Below are 15,785 nucleotides of genomic sequence, written 5' to 3'. Positions count from 1 at the left end.
ATGAGAAGACCACAAAGCAGATGCGAAGGAGGTCATAAATTTTTGTACCTTGGGATTCTTATAGGGAACCATCAGTCCATCCTCTAAAAAACCAACAAGAATGAGTTTTGAAAAACATAACTGTCAAAAGGTAGGATAATATCTATTTTGTAAGAGATTAAAAGTGTGAAAAATCAGATTCCTGAGGAATCTTAGAAATTTGTTGAGAGCTTTGTGGAGAATATCATGTTGAGAGCTTTATGGAGAAGATCGTGGATTTTGAAATAATCCATGATATTGTAATTTTATAATATAAATTGTAAACATGTGTTTGTATGGACGACGACCATTAGAATGAATATCTTGCTAACCAAGGCTCCAATAGATTCTATGTAATATTATAGTGGCTTTAATTAATAAAATTTGATTTCTGGTTTATGTAATTCTATATGTGTGAATAATGGATTGGTGTTTTGATGGCTTGATGGAGAAATGGTTTGAATTTGTTTGATGGATTAATGCCGCATGTAACGAATATGTGAGTCGAACATGAATTGATATTGCATAAATATATAGGACAAAGTGCTGAACAAAAAAGCATAGTATACCCATAACCCATAAGCACAAGATCAAACACACTGCCAACAAAAAAGCATAGTGGACCCATACCCACAACTATAATATTGAACCCACTGCCCAACAAAAAAGCATAGTAGACCCATAACTCACAAGTACGAGATTAAACCCACTACCCAACAAAGCGTAGTGGACCCATACCCCAAGTCCACTGAAAATATTGAAAATGATCAACCCCAATTTTGTTTTCACCAAAACCGACATCTATTTATATAGATGGAGATAATCCAAGACCAACGTGTCTGTGTATATATATATATATTCATTCATCACAGTTCTGCATTTGATTTCTTTGTGGCCTCTCTATTGGCGACCCATTTTACATTTCACACCAATCATAGAAAAACTCAAACTCAAAGATGTTATATATATAACAACAGTCAGAACTGAGAGATAAATTGAAGTTTCTAAATCCTCTTAGTGACTACCTTCTCGCAAATCTGGAGAAGTAATAGGACTTCCAACATTCATCGAGAAATAACAGATATTGGGATTATATCGTGAAATTTGTTTGTTTTCTTCGTGATTTGCTTTGAACATTCATTGTATTCAGATTTTTCAACAATGTGTAGATTCACGATATTTATTTAATGGTGAAGGGAGATCATTCCAGGTATACTAGTCATAGTAGCCAACAAAACCTCTCCTTTCCCTTAGTGTTATAGCTCTAAAATTTCAATCCAAACACTTTTATAAAATCAGATAATTCTTATTCTAAATGATCTGTATCATTATTCTAAGTGGTTTGTATCATATGTATCGTTCTTTCCAAATAAAAACAAAATTACAACGCAAATTAAAAATCCTTCTAAAGATGACCATGTTTAACATTCAAATTTAAATAAAACATCCGACAAAACATTCATCGAGAGAACTAACACAAAACATCCAGCCGAGGATTTGCCTTATCAGGACAAAGTAACTGTGCCAAGTGCAAATTGACAGGATAAAATCATTTTAATTCTTTATAACAATTTGTTATTTTTTATGACTATTTCCTATTTCTTATTATAATAGTATGTAGACAAAATTTCCTTAGATGGTTATCTTATTTATGATAAGCTATGGCTTCTTGGGATAAATAAGCTATGGCTTATTTATGATAAGTGGCTTAGTGAGTGGTCGAAAACGACCTGAAATTCATTCGAGTGCGAAAAGCCAGTTATCGTTATGTCGCCCACCATGCATAACACAGAGGGAATAAGCCTTTGGGCCTGTCTTTTGAGTCTCTTTTCGGACGTTATGGTGACCAAATCTTTGATTTACCCTCGAATTGTTTCTTCATGTCTAAGACATCAGGTTGATTGCCTTTCCACAGGTTTGTATTCATATTTGGAATTAGCTATATGTATTCATCTTTGGGATTGGCTAATTCTTTAGAGTTACAAATCAATATGGCCTGCCCACCCTAATTATTTAGGGGAACTATTTAAGTTTTCTCTTGAACCACTTACTTCTTCTCTTGAACCATCTACCTTGGGGGGCAAGTGAAAATACTAATGCATTTAGAAGGGCAAGGAAAACCAATAACTAGCTAGAGCTAGCTAGATCTGGGAGGCTTAGAAGCATTTATTAATTATATAATTATTATGGTTATAATTTAAATAATAATAATTATTATTATTATAATTGTTATGATAACTATATGAGCATATTACTTAATAATACGTAATATATATTATAAATATATTAATATAATAATTTATTTTTATTTTTATTAATATTATTTAATGTATACATTTTATAATTATAGTTAACAAAAGTTTATTATTGTTAATTTTAGTAATCTATAATTAGACTTAGTTATCATGGTTTACTGTGTTGACCTAGTTTTATTAGATTGACCTAGATTTAATACATTGAAATTTTATTAGGTTTAATATTAAACACTGACAAGAATGGTCAACAATGTTCACTCATAGTAAATATATCCTATGGTATACAACATTATAGTCAACCATTGGTATCCTTAACCTTTGATCTAGGTTTACTAATTTGACCTATATATACTAGGTTGACTTAGGTTTATTAGGTCTAATAATAATATTCAAGAATGTCCACCCATAGTGAACCACATTTCACCATAGTTAACCATTGTCAATCTTTATTCATCCATAGTTAACCTTACTCATATTAGACAAGCTTTGTAAGTCATATTCAATTATAGTTAACCCTCGTTGACCATAATCAACCATAGTCATCCTTAGTCAACAATGATCAACCATAGTGAACTTAATCAGCCCTAATCAAGGATTAAAAAGATTTAATAACAATAATATTACTTTTAATAAGATATATTATTAATATTATTATTAATGATAATGTTTAGATTTATATTTTACAATATTTGAGATTTATTTAATATTTTAGTTTAAAAACATCTAAGACTACTATGGATATTAATACTAAGATTTATGAATAAGGTTTGTATGAGATATGGTTTAACGATTAATTAATATTTAAGTTTTTTCAATATTTAATTTTTACTATAATTTTTATAACTATTTTCAAGAGTGACAATATATTTAATATTATTTTCAAGAGTGACAACATATTTAATTTGACAAAAAACTTTGTCGCAATATGACAAATAAAAAAACAATGTTACAATGTCACAAGAAAAAACTTAATGTCACATTGTGACAAAGAAAAAAATCAACATCTCAATATAACAAATCGAAATAAACATCACAATGTGATGAAAAAATATCTCACACTACAACGAACAAATAATAATCTCACAACATGATGGTGTAGTTAAACATAGTCAACATTTATATAGTTAATCATAGTTAATAATAGTTATCCTTAGCGAACCTTAGTAAATATACTCAACTATAGCTAACCCTGGTTGACCATAATCAATCCTAGTCACCATTAATAAACCATGATCAACCATAGTCAACTTTAGTCAGCCTCAACAAGGATTAATAATAATAATAATAAGGTATATGTTGGGAAAAATATTGAGAGGGGAGGGGGCGACGAATTAGTATTTAAAACTCATTAAAACCTTTTATTTTTCTTACTCATTTATTTGTATGTGCTTTACTAAAAGAAACATGTGTATGTACATCATTGTTATGCAGATAACTAGAGTATATGTAATTAAATTACTTTTTCAGTTAATTCATCATCTATTTAACTTAAAATAGTGTATTAGTACTTCCATAGGCATTAATTAAATAGTAACCATGTGCATTAAGATTAGAATAAACCATCACACATAAGAAACAAATCAACACACGTGAACACTAGGATTTTTAGATGGAAACCCAATGTGGGAGAAAACCACGGTTGTTGTTGTCTTTGTCTTAATCTTTTATTATAATGAAAAACATCTTAAAATATTGTACTAGCACAAACTCATACCAGCACACAAGCACCCACCTGCAGAAGGCTACGACTTTCTCTCTCACCCACCTACAAAAGGCTACAACTTTCTCTCGTTCTCCAGCACCCACTGGAAAGGAACTCCAACCCCCTGATCTCATTTACCAGCACCCATCGGAAGGGATCTCCTACCACTTGATCTTTTACTAGCTACCACTGGAAGGAAGCTTTGACTCCCTTACTTAAGGCTCCAACCCTCAACACCTACGTGGACCACATTTCATAAATTTTCACACTAGATCCACCTGATACAAAACATCACAACATGTAGCCCACTTTTCATCAAATTTTTAAATTGGACCACTACCATCATTTAAGCCCAATACCAAATATCAAAAATACAATTAATCACTGCAACAAATCACTCAATCATTGAACAAACTGAATCAACCAATCACTGAGCCAACTGAGACCCAAATCAATAAATTTATCCTCAAACAACCAAAGCAGTTAGATCATTGTAACCAGAAGACCAATACTAAACCCAAATACTGCATCAACTTGCTGAACCAACTAAAAACACTGATCAATAAAATGTCACAATATATACACTACTTTACTTCAGCAAATCTGCGTGTATACACGACTTCCTTTAAGCATACTCGCGTACAAATCTCAAGACATTGGACCCTGAAACTAAATTACTATCATTCTGAAATAAACTCTGAGTCATGCACAGAACCACTGAATTGTTCTGAAATAATCATAGATCCATCATTGATCTTCAATCACATACAACTATTACTATCATCACTCTTCAACATACCGATCCGCAATCCATACATATTCAAACACCTCTAATAAGTGAAGATCATCAAGTAAGACTTCATTAACATATATCAAAAAAATAGCAAGACTGATTAGGCTGATCATACATCTTATTGAGAAAAACCTTAGCTTATATATGTGCTTTCCACAAAAAACTTCCGCATGTATATGGGCTTTTCAAGAATTAAACCCTTGTATCGATCTGAATTGACACATGACTTACCCACATTAAAGCTATGTATGTACATACCTTTCAATTTATCAAAATCTCGTATAGATCTGCAATTATTGACTGATAGCTTTGCTGCACATTAGACCTTCAGAACAAAAACCCATCCCTTGACATACATAACAAAACATGTGTTAGACATAAATGTTACAAATCAAAACAATCCATTATCAATGTAGTCATTTCAGATCTATTAGATCTGATCCATCATCAAATTCCCGGGTGCATACTTAGTTTCAGATCAAGCAATTCATTAGTAGCCCAATATATGCACATTTTCTTCAGATCTAACTATTCATGAAATATTCATCACTTTCACACCAAAGTACTTTCATCTTCATCTCCTTATATAGCTTATCCCTTAGCCAATACCACAGGTCAAAATCACACTAATGCCAATGGTATTCTTTGATGGGATCAATTATCCATTGTTGGGTTCAATACTATGGATCAATACCATGGTAAAGACCCTTGGTATTTATAATACCATGGTAAATACCCTTGGTATTTAGAATGCCATGGTGCAAAAATTGTACGCTCATTTGCTTCTTCATACTTGCATGTGTACGCGACTTTGCATCACAAAACCTGGGTATGCTTCTTGAAACTTCATCTTTACCATTCCTCTCTCTCTAAACTGCTATGTATTTGACCAAACACTTTGTCACATATAGACACATCCTACTGACATCTTCACCAAATAGGTTGTGATCAAAATACAACTAATCAATTAGGTTTACATCAAGGACAACACATTATTCATAATGCCAACAATCTCCCCCTTTGGGCTTGATGGCAACCACTTTAGATTTTGGTCACCACCACCTATAGATACCTGAAAACACATATGTGGATACACCAATATTTTAAAACACCAAGTTATTCTCCCCCTTTAACATCAAGGGCAAAGGGATGACTCATGTTGAATGAAGGCATCTCTCTTGAGCATTGTAGATCTGAGTTATTGAGTATGAACATTGAATATGGACCATGCTCCCCCTAAGCACATGGTGAAACTTGAGAAGGATGTGAAATGAAGTACATGACTATATGAATCAATTGGATATGACCTCTCCTATCACCAAGGACTCAAACTTATGTCAACCACCCATTCACAATGGGGTTACAAACTACATCATATTCCCAAGAAGATGGGATTACATGACTTGACTACAATAGTTCAACCATGACTGAATATTACAATTACATCATAGGCATTTACATGAAATTTACATCAAAAGACATATATGACATTTATAGCCATGACCAAAGCAACCTCAAAGAGACCATGACAATTATCAACAACTATCATACACCATATAGGATCTGCACCATAATCATCTATAGGCAACAACATGAATGACAACATGCACATTTTTCATCATCAATTTGCAAGATAAGACAATTTAGCTTCAATATCATCAACTTGTGAGCAAGTATGCAAGATCAAAATCATACTATTTTTCCATAGAGATCATCTATCAACTCATCCTCTTGACCTTACCAAATTCAACTTTCTCTTTCCCTTTGTAGGAATAGCCTCAATCAATGTTCATCAAGGAAACATATCTTTTCATGAATCGACCGACATATGTGAGAACCAAGCATATCATCATAAAGTAAGATAAGGAAAAGTAGCTTCATTCCATAAAATCATCAATATGTGATTGAGGATTCCATGTCTCCAAGTATCATTTAGCAGATGTCCTCATAAAATCTATAGTAAAATCATTATCTTGGCCCATTTTCTTCATGTAAGAAGAAATATCATACCAAAACCACTTCATCAATATGAAATTTAAGTAATCATCCATGAAGGAAACCCATAACCGCAACAAAGCATGATGCAGTTAAAAAAAACTTCAGCAACATGAGCATCATTAATATAAGAATCATTATGTAACAAGAAATTCTCAAGAAAACCTAATGCCAACAATGTATTATTAGAAGCATAGAAAATTCTCCCCCTAAACCTATGCCAACTGTTCAGTGTCATATGTGATCATATCATCTCGTATATCGGTAAGGACATCAAAGTATATTCATCAATTGAATATCTATTAAGGCATCAACAACTTATAAAAATCCAAAATCACTTCTAAATGGCATCAACAGACTGTAACCATCAATCATCAGAATAAGAAAACCAAATAATAATTGTATGAAGCATATCAGATCATTTTCCTGAGTTTGTCCCACTATTTCTTTATCATATAAAAACATACATGATTGTTGAGATTAGAACTCGCGTATATATGTTACTTGTCTTCATAAGATCCTCATACAGAAAGTAAAATACTGAAATTTTATAACCACAACTCCCCGTGAGCTTGTTCTGTTTGTACCTATTCACTATTGCTATACCAGATGCACTTTCAGTAATATAAGAAACATGAATATCAAAAAAATCATAGGAATCATCATCAAGACAAAACATGCGTTGCACCCCCTGAGATTATACATCACTGATCCTGAGGACCTGATAATCATTTTCTACTCTTATGAGCTCATGTTCCTCAGATCACTTTTGCAGTCATTGTGAGAGGTATTCTTTTAAGAACAATGGAATGCAATGGGAAAAATCTTCTTTTACTCTAAATCTGAATCCTCCTCATAACTGCGAGAGTTTCATTCTTCAAACACATATAATTTGTCTGGGTTTCTATATCCTCTTGTTATGTCTTTTCCAGTTTCTTCAGTCATAACCTTGCACTTGGTTGATGTAAACAAAATTATATTTCCTTTATCTACAATTTGACCTACACTTATAATATTTGATATATACCTTAAACTAATAAAGTATCAGTTGCCCCTTTATGTTTATTAATTTTGGCTCTACCTTTTCCTAGAACTTTCATTGGAGCATTATTTCCAAGAATAACCTTACCATATTGGTTTTTCTTAAGAGAGTCCATCTTACTCTTATTTCCAATCATGTGATAAGAGCATCCACTATCTAAGTACCATTCATATTATTCTTCAAATGAGTAGAGAGAAAGACCACACTTTATCTATTCTTCTTTCTGCTTATTATGAGAAATGGTGGTGGATCCATCTTTTTCAAGTCCTCTGACATCAATATTCTTATCTGGTTGCTTACCATGTTGTCTGAGGCGATCCATAGATTTGTTCCTGCATTCTTTTTCTATGTACTATACCTGGGGGGAATAGTATGGAGTACAGAGGTAAGTACCGAAGGGAATAGTGTAATAATGGGATGGACCATATGTTTGTCCATACAATAATCATTGACATCTCTCAATGGCGAGTCTCTAGCCTCTATATATGATTCATATATACAATACCATGGGTCATTCCCATGGTTCTCTTAATACCATATATCTAATACCATAGCTTAACTTATAATTATTGCCCATCCCAGTATTACATTATTCCCTTGGGTGCTTCCCTTTGTACCCCATACTATCCCCCCTAGGTATACTACATTCTATATGCCCAAACTTGTTACAAGAATAACATCTTATATTAGTAGAGCAATCATAATACTTATGTTTCATATTACTTCTATTGTAATTAATAGCTTTTTGATCAAATATATTGCCAGAAAAACAATAGTCTTGAAAGAAGCCTGACTACCTAGAAGTTGATGATCTTTATGTGAAGCATTATTTGCTTGTGATTGAAACTGACTACTTCTGCAATTAGCTGCAACGTGTCCATAATTATGACATATAAAACATTCAACATTATTGATCAGAGGAGGGACTCGATTAAAATTAGGAGTAAATGATTTTCTTTGAAGATTCACTTTCCTTGATTTTTTATCAAGTTGTCTTCTTATCTCTTTGTCTAGAATTTTAGGTTTTGCATTGCTACACATTAAATTACTTGCCTCAGCTTGTGAACCAATTTCCCCTTCAATAGTTTCATGAAAACAAAGACCATATTTGATGGTGGGAGACCTTTGACTACTAAGAATATTATCCAAAATCGAAGTATTATCTTGAAACCACAAATGTTTTTCTTTTTCTTTTAATTTACCTTTTAGGATGTTTACCTCAACCTCCATTCTTTGATATTGTTCCTTTTCTAGATATTGCTTCTTCATACCTTATTCAACCCTTCTTCATTCTTCCCGATCTTTCAGAATATCATATTTCAACCCATTTTCTTGTTCTTCAAATGTTTGAAGTAGTTAATATATGATGTAATTACTTGAAAGTGATAGATTAAACCTTGTGCATTGATGTAGAATTGACCGACATTGAGTTTTTTTCTCCATTGAAGAAAACACAGCACATCTAGGATAAGTGCGGAAAAAGCACAACGCTGACTAAATGAGGCAGTTTGGTGGCAAGAGAATTCTTCTCTAAGGGTGCTAGAGCTTCTTGAGGATAGAGAGAGGTCTCTTGGAAGTGAAATGAGAAAATGAGAGGTTCTTTGGTCTTTTATTGCTTTGAGAATTTGATTTTCCCTCATGGGGGGTGTAGTGGGCCTACCATGTACTTTCTCATTTTCTTTGGAAAATGAAGCTTTCAAACTTTATGAATAATAATATATCATATTGAAAATATAAACACTTTTTGAAAACTTTATTTAAACTTTTTGCATCACTACTCCTTGCGATGATGACTTTGATGGTGAAATCACTGATTTTTTTTTATGATTTTGACCCTATGACCTAATGATGACTTGAAATGGAAAGAATAAGCGGGATGATGATGATAATGACTATGACACCCTTACAACAATGAATGAATTGACCATGAAGGTGAAAGGAGTAGTGATGACCTACCTAACATAACCAGTGACCAATTTTTTATTAAAAGACTATTTGAAACCATAAACATTTGCAGTAGGACCCTAACAAAAAAATTGTAAGAGCATATTTGATCACTGGTGCTGGAAAAAACTGACATATGGTAACATAAAGAATATAAAACACACCCAAATATTGTAGCACAATTTACTATTTTTGGCATTTTTTTGGGTCTTAAGGTTAAGGAGCCATTTTGAGGCCATGAACGACGTTTTTTTTGGAAAATGGGAAAACTAGTAACTCTTAGGAGGGTTTTAAGTTGAAATTTATAGTCCTCGGATATATATTTCTAATGAAGTATCATATGCATCAAACAAATATCATATGCCAAAATTACGACCCTAGGAAGATGATCTACCAACTTACCCCAATAGGATCCACAAGCTTTTTGCGCTTCATCACATAGGGTTAGGTTTTTGGATGTTTTGGTTTTTCTATTTTTTCTCAATAATAAATAGGCCTTCAAGCCTCATTATAAAATAGTTCAGAAGGCATGTAGCCACCACATCACTTCTCAAAGATAAGCTACCATGGCATGAGCTTGTTTATTTCCATTCTGCATGTAAAATTTTTTGAATACATTGTTATTAATGAATTGAAGTTCTATTTTTGTTGTATCTTTGTGTTCTAGTTTAGATATGTATTTCATTTCATTCCTTAATAAATTTGGATCACTGGTATCAAAGCAGTCTGCTCTTTCTTTAATTTTCTTTGCATGTCCCCAACGAGTTCTGGGTGTGACGAGTTATGGCTCGAACTTGTTGAACATTTGCAAGGTTGGCCTTGCCAACCCTGACAGCCTCCCATGGAAGAAAAAAATAAAGAAGTGGGAATAGGAGATCATTCCAAAATATTTCTCAAAGAATCCCTTGAACGACAAATTAACACAATAATGGAAAAAATTCCTCATATCCTTTGGTTGATGCCCACCATCGACGTATCATCATCCAAAAGTCACTTTGAGGGCACTGCCCCCTTCAAGGTATAAGTAAACCTTGATATCCCTATATTCGAAGTTAAAATAGATGAAAATGTTGTAGATTAATAATTGAATTTGTTGGCAGGATACTTTTCGATTGATATTTTCTTCGATATGGAGAAGATTAATTTTGCACTGCTTAAGGCCACTCCCCATTTCAAGGATTGGTAAGGAAACTACTGTGAGAAAAGGGTTGAGGAACCCTCACTATTTACGAACTCCCCCTCTTGGAACTCTTTCCAAGATGTTTTCAAGGAACAATATTACTCTGTATGGATCTATTAGGACAAGTACATAGATTGGACCACACTACGACAACAAAGGATGAAGATGTGTGTGAGCTCACAAATATTTTTCATACTCTATGCACAAAGATGGGTATTAAAGTCTCTAAGCGACATCTGGTGCTCAAGTACTGTGGTTTTTTGCATAAATACATTCAGGAAGAAATGCAGTTGTTGGACATCTCCTCGCTTGGTGAAACATATCGATATGTTGCCAAGATCGAAAAAAAAAAAAAACAAAAGAAGCACAACTTTGGATTTGTCAGTTATAAGTAGGCAAGAGAACCACCAAACTATAGAACAAAGGACTCTATAGCCCGAGGAGAAGGAACATGGATTTAAAGGTTCTCTGCATTCTACAGGAGAAAGAAGTCCCGAGATGGAGCCAATGTTGTAGCATTTTTTGGTTATGATAAGATAGAATATTTCAAAAAAATGTTAAGTTAGGATATGGACATAACAATAGTGAATAAAATGTTAGTAAAAGAAAATATCTTGATGATGATGTCCATATCAAAGAAAATTTTAGGTTAGCTGCTCTAAAAAATCAAGGCAAAAAGAAAATTTTAGGTAGAAAGAAAACAAATAAACTTTGAGAGTGAGCAAGTCTAAATGCCACTGCTCTGTTTCTGCAAAATAATGGTTGTGTGTAGCTTGTTTTTAAATGCCAAAACCCATGACATTCAAACTATTTAATCTTTATTGTTTCATGCTTTAAATTTGATGTTATAGTTAGAGAATAAAGATCTGGCCAAACTGTTTAATCTTGGCAGATCAGTAGTTAGGTAGGGAATAATAAGGTGCTCATCAGTTTAATCTGAGCCCTTGGAGTTTATAAGGGTATAATTAGATAGTTTTTTTTTTGTTAAATATGAAGAAACTAAAAGGGTTTGCTAGCTTAAATGCACCCATTAAGTGAAGAAAAAATGATAGAATAAGCAAAGGGTAAGTAGAGAAAGGTTGCAGAAGTTTAATGGTTGATTGGACAAAATGTACATTGATAATGTTTCTATACTGATGAGGCAATTACACAAAGCAAATGAAGGTATACTTGACCAAGTAATTAACTTCTCATTCATCCCCATTCATTCATATATTCACTAATTTCCCCTTCCTACCTTCATACATTCATATTCATTCATTTTCCACTAAGAATCCCTTTTCATAAGGTCAAAACCATTTTTACCTAGGAAAAGTGAAAACCCTATGTAAAATCCCTTCTTACCATGTTAAATTCCCTTTTACCAAAAAACCCCACAAAATATGTTTATGCCTAAGTATTAACGAATATACGTCAAAGGCAAAAAATTCGTGAAAAAGCATTATACTTAGTGCTATTTCCCTTTCCGATCATATTTCATATTAACATTAACTTAATGTATTAAACCCTTAAAATTCCCCTTTCCCATATAATATTAATTCCTTTTATAACATACCCCGAAATCTTAGTTTTATTAAAAAAATATGTATTTTATTAAAATATTGCATCACAAATGTTCACGGATCGCAACTTTTCATATGAATTCACCTTTCCCCAATTACAATATGCGATATGTCATAGACCCAAACCCAAGGCTAATATATATCATGTTTCATTCCCGTTTCACATCATCTTCCATCGCAATTCCCAACCGAAGCATAACGCTCCATGTATTGCGATCTCCGACTTCGATATGGAAGCCCAGACCTATACTATATATCACAACCAATTGCAACATCGCATATGCCTCCATTGCAACTCCCCTCTAATACCATAACCCTTTAAGCATTCCAATCTCTTATTGCGATAGACCCAGACCCAACACATTTATATGTCATATTTCATTCTATGTCGCATTCACCTGTTGTCATATTCCTTTGTGATGGGCCTTCCCCTGCCATATTGGGATTGTGATATGCGAATAGACCCGAACACAATATCGTTATCCGCTCCAATTTATATATTTTCAAATCCACCATATGTGTTTTGCAAAGGTTTTCTTTGTAAAATCGTTTTACGATTTAAAATGAAGAATTAACTTAAGCCTCCATTTAACCATAAAACTCCGTTAAACTAAGTTTTAAACATAATTAAGCCATTCCCACCATAATTAATCCCTCTGTACTCTTTCTTTCGCTCCACCACTATTCACCTTCACCCGATAGTTCAAAAGTTAACTGTTTTTCCATTAAACGCATAAAAAGCCATTTTTTCTTTGTTTTGCCTGTTTTACACAGCGCAACCTCCATAATGCCTCTGCGGCCATTAAATCCATTGTTTACCTTCTAATATGCCCTAGACTCCTTTTGATATCCTTTCAAGCTCAAATAAAGCCATTGAAGACCTCCTCTGTCACCTTGTTTTTCTTAAACAGTTTCTGTGTTTTGCAGGTGAAGACTGTTGTTCCAGGTTTATAAACAAAATCCTGTATAATAGTTTGAATACAAATATGAGCGATTTACTATTAAAAACACATAAAACTGGACAGCGTAGTAAAGGTAGAAAGGATCGCAGTAAAGATCACTTAGCCAGGTCAAAGCATATTAAACAAAGTTTAAAGAAGTATCAGGTAAAAAGGTTAAATGAAGCAATCTGCCAGCGTGAAGAATACAAACAAGCGATCAGCCAAAAGGGAAAAATATCATACAAAAATCCAGCACAACCTGAATAAAAGGGGACAGCAAGAAGCAGTTCAATAGCTGCCCCGATCTTCTTGCATGAAGATCTTCTCCTTTCCTAGAATAAACCTTAATCAGTTTTAGGTTATTTCTTAAGTTTATTATTGTATAAATAACTCTCTTCTCGAGATGTTATGGGTTCGGAGTTCAAGATTCGTAGTTCATTTCTTGTAAAGTCCTGACTGTTAATTCTACTTTGAACCTAGAAGTCACCTTTGAAGGAAGCTTTTGCAGACACTTGATGTACTCAGTCTTTCTGGAACCTTAATACAAAGCAGAGGATTCTGAATCGGGTTTTACACAGTTTTGCGTTATCTTGTAAGTTTTTCTAGTTTTCAATAATTATGTTTTCTTCATATGCATATGACTTATAGAGATATCTAAGTAGGAACAATTAGTGTTTCAATTAATTCCTATAAGCTCTTGAAGTGATCGCCTATTAAGAGAATGGATTAATGAATTGTTTGTTTAGCTAATCCCCTCTAATCAATAAATCATCAACATCTTGTGTAAGCGTAACTATACTTCCTTGAACCTTTGGAATGTAGTTTAGAAGGTTTTCCAACTTATGATTGTTTTGTTGTACAGTCTGGAAACTGTGATAATCATATTTTTGTTGTCTTCTACTCTTCACTTTTTTTATCCTTATCACCGTGTAAAGTCTTATAGCAGCCCTCTGTTGAGATACTAATATACCCCAAAGGACTAATTACTTAAATTCTACATCTGTCTTCATTCATTGGTCTTCCAAAACTAAAGCCCAAAAACCCCAAAAATTATTTTAGATGCTTTGGCATTGGTAGCTGACCTACTACTATCTCAGAGGTATAGCATGGACCATCATCCATACTCCTCTACGTAGTGCACGCAATTCCAGATGGGTTCAAGCTTGTACACAACATAAGATGAGTGTTGATCTATCTAAAATATACAGTTTCATGGAAATTGAAGAACTAATACACTCGTATACACAACAATAGAAAATTCATAATAATAAAGCACATGATTTATATTACTTTCGAATTTGAATTAAAATACTCTTATATGCACCAAGTTCCTCTCTGAGTGCTTGATGTTACAGAGCGTTTGGCCTCCTTTTCACTATACCAAAGGCTATAATTTATTTATAACACAATAAATTGAATGGATCATTCAGATCCATTCGTTTCTCTTAGGATCTCGTAATAGTTTGCTAAAATCATGCACTTCCCTATTTTTATAATAGGTTGACCATATCTACTTTAGTGAAATGGCTTACAATCTCTTAAAATAGTAATTTCATTAATAAAAATTTAACAAACTCAACAAAACGTGAGTAAATCTCGTCCTCATGCCATGCTTCCTCTTTTTCCAGCATTGGATTCTGATTTTAATGAAGGGTGCTTGGATGCTCCTGCATCACTCAATATGTCTGTACCATGCTATCCCACACCATGCACCCCTACAAGTTTAAGATTCATATAACACACTAATGATGATTCATTTATATGTCATATAAAATACTAACCCATGGGAATAGAATAATTAAATTGAAGGTTTTTTTTTTTTTTTTCAATATGAATAATAGAACTTGGATAGAAATTTCTATTAAATTTTGGGAGTTCTTATGTCGTTATGTCATTTTTGGTGATAGATGCCAATTTTTATAAAATGTGTCTATTTCAAGTTCAAAAATGGAAATCTCATTTTTAGTTACCATGGATCGTATCTATTCCATAAATTCATAATTGAATTTAAACATGACTATATTGGGGCATTTCAAACCATGGAATTCGAGTGCAAGATCTCCATCCTTTAGACTTGTTGAAAGAAGACGAATTTCTTGAAAACATATTCTTTTTATATTATTGTTATTTTCTTTCTATATTATAATTACTTGAAATGTTATAATCCTCTGAAATTGGATAGTACAAGTAGACTCAAAGTTGTTTTATTATTTATAAGTTTGTCTTTCAATTCAAGCCATGAAGTTGAATGTTTACATCGTTTTCTCCTCTTCAAAATATCTTACATCCCATGAACTTGACCAAACTAAGTGGGAGCATTTTAAAAACATTTTAATGTAACTCATGAACGCTT

The sequence above is a fragment of the Pinus tabuliformis genome, chromosome 8 (assembly GCF_031772625.1).
Source record: "Pinus tabuliformis cultivar Carrire ecotype Pingquan chromosome 8, CPIR1, whole genome shotgun sequence".
Taxonomy (NCBI): domain Eukaryota; kingdom Viridiplantae; phylum Streptophyta; class Pinopsida; order Pinales; family Pinaceae; genus Pinus; species Pinus tabuliformis.
The sequence above is the reverse complement of the archived record's forward strand: the minus strand, read 5'-3'. Positions refer to the sequence as shown.